This window comes from Pinus tabuliformis, chromosome 9, assembly GCF_031772625.1.
Source record: "Pinus tabuliformis cultivar Carrire ecotype Pingquan chromosome 9, CPIR1, whole genome shotgun sequence".
NCBI classification, from domain to species: Eukaryota; Viridiplantae; Streptophyta; class Pinopsida; order Pinales; family Pinaceae; genus Pinus; species Pinus tabuliformis.
In genome coordinates, this window is record NC_142307.1 from 835306072 (window position 1) to 835309159 (window position 3088).

Here is a 3088-nt window from a genome sequence, read left to right on the forward strand (position 1 = left end):
CTGGTGAAACCTTCCTGATGCTTGCCTGTATTTTCTTTGGCTTTCTCGTTTGGCTTGTTCATTGGGAATTCCTTAATCAAGTGACCATGTTCGTGGCATTTCTGGCATTGAAATGGGATTTGTTCGTAATCTATGGCTTGAAAGAAGACTTCATCTCTAAATTCTAACCATAGACCTTCATGTAGGGCACTTGAGACATCCATTTCAACACAAATTCTTGCACAAGATGTGTACCTTTTTTGAAAAGTAGCCTCCAAGGCTTTGATGAAGGTCCCTAGTTTGTTGCCTATTTGTTCCAACGCTGCAGGTCTCCAGTAATCAATGGGGAGAGAGAATAGGCGAATCCAAACTGGTACATGATTGAAAGTCTCCTGTCCTAGTGCAAAGTTGGGTTTCCATGGTCTCATATATAGACCTACCGAGGCATAAAAGTATGGTTCACCATAAAAAATGTGATCCCTGTCTTCCAGGTTTACGAAGACTACAGTAAAGAAACCTTTGGCGCCTAGGTGTAGCCTGACATCCCCTTTTGGCTTCCACTGTTGTTTGATCCATAAGCAGAGGGCTTTTTTCATAGGCCAGAAGCCCATGAACTTACAGATCACCGCATGTATTGACATATGGTCTCTGTAAGCTTGCATTTCAGGGTCGGTGATAACAACCCGCAGACTCTCTATCGTTTTGGGCTTGCAGTGCCCCAGGTTCTCCTGTTTTCTGGTCGTAGTGGTCGATCCCTCCAGATTTGTGTTGTACTGGGGCAGGGCTTCAGTATCCACAATTTTTTTTTGTTTCCTTCTTCTGCTTCTTATGGTACCTACTCGGGAATGGGGTTCCCATTGTTTTTTCCTTCTAGAATCCTTATATCATTGGTTCGTTTTTGACTTTGGGTTTCCTTGGTTTTCCCACCCACCTTTTTCTTCTTGCTTAGCTCATCCTTTCCTGCATTCTCAGAGCCAGATATCTGCACGCCTTCCAGTGGGGCCTTTCCTTTATCCATAATTGCTTGCTTGTATGAAGGGGTCCCATTGGACCTCGCTCTCCTCATCTGTTGGGCTAAGGCAAGCCCGGGCCTTCGGAGCTCTGCGAACAGGGCACTGCCCTCCGCCAGAGTTTGTGGTAGTAGTCTAAATGCTAAGCTGAACCCTAGTTTAGGTTACTCAGAGCTGCGCTCCACACTATTCATTTTATTTGGGTTGGAGTCTATAAAATTATTCAAAATTTACAACATTATTATTGTTATTGTTGAAAAGAAAAAATGATATATTATTGAAAAGATAATATTTTTTTTTTTTTTTTTCCTTAAAACTACTTGTGTTTGGCTAAGAGCTTGTCTTCTTTAGAGGTAAGGAAACAGGTTAACGACCCAAGACTCAAATGCATCTTACAGGAATGAAAGTTTGCTTCCTTGCGGATCACAAACTAGTAATTATAAGTGGTCTGGTTTTCCTTAAATAACAATGATGAGTCAACCTTCATTCTAGGATCGTATCCAGTGATGGTTGTCTCCACTGTTGATTTAACAATTGAATTATAATAAGTTTTCTCACTCTTTATATATATATATATATATATATATTCTGGATACAAAAATATAAAATCAATTGAATAGTTTACAGAAAATCAGAACATATACATCTTGGGGAATAAGGATAGTGTCAAAAATATTATTACCTCCAAATTTTAGGATAAATTGTGGGATGATAAAGAGTTGGAGGGAAAAATAAAGCTAAGGTATTATAAGGAGGTGATTAACCCCACCCTTGCTAACCATAATTATCTCTATGTCTTGACGAGTACTAAGAAAAAAAATGAACTAATTCTCATGAGCTTCAAAGTGAAACCGGGTGGTGGTTTATTCCCAAAACTCCATGGGACAAAAGATTTTGTCATATTTGCGATACTAATAAGGTGGAAGATGAAAAACACTTTCTCTTACATTGTTCGACTCTTACTCTATTATGAAACCAAGTGACAAAAAGATAGAAAAAATAGATGAACGCCTTAGAAATAAGCCTCTTCGAGGGGGCAACCTCCTTTACATTACACAAATGAACAATTCTTTGATGATACAAATGACAGGACATCCTTTCTATATATAGGAGTCTAAGGAGTCATAATATAATAAGAGCCGGCATAACAATAATAATGTAAGGGCACAATAATAACAATAGTGGGCTTCTATGGGGCACAATAGTAACAATATGGGGACTACATAGGTACACAAATATAATAAGGGGGTTGTACTAATAACAATAAGGGGTTACACTAGTAGTATAGGGGCCTAACATGCCCCTCTCCTTCAAAAAGTGTTGTTCTCAACGCTTGAGTAGTTCTTGAAGCTTTTGTAGAATATTCTTGTCCTCCCATGTGGAATCTTCAGCAGGAAAGTTCTTCCACTTGATGAGATACTCTGAAATTGATTGATTTCGTAGCTGTCGGGTTCTTGTTTCTGTGACTGCTCCAGGTTCCAATATGATTTTTCCTTCCTCTTCAAGTTCTGGCAATATTGTTTGAATTGGGATCTTCTGCAACTTTTGAATGAGTGGCCACACTTCTTCGTCCTTCTTCCATTCATCCCTTGCTTCGTTTATCCAATCTGGTTGGATAATAGAAATAGCACAAAACAATGTTTCCACATCCTCATCCTTTCTTGAGAGTGCATCTGTAACAAAATTTTGCTTCCCTTTTCTATAGATGATGTCAAACTCATAACCCAATATATTTGTGACCCATTTTTTCTGTTCTTCTATAGATAATATTTGTTCTAAAAAGTATTTAAGACTATCATGATCCATTTTTACCTTGAAGTGTCTTCCCATTGGGTAAGGTCTCCATTTCTTAAGTGCATGTAGTATTGCCAACATTTCCTTCTCATAAATAGCTTGCTTGAGATGTAGCCGTAAAAATACCCAATCACCTACATCAAAACATTTTTCATTGCGATGTTGATCTACCAGTTGTTTCATTCGATTCTGCACCAAAGTGGCATTATCCTTTAAAAGTTGGAGAACTTGTTGTTGATGCTTGATGTGATCTTTCACTGCTTGAACTTTTTTCTTCTTGATATGTCATTCTAGCTTTAGGGTTT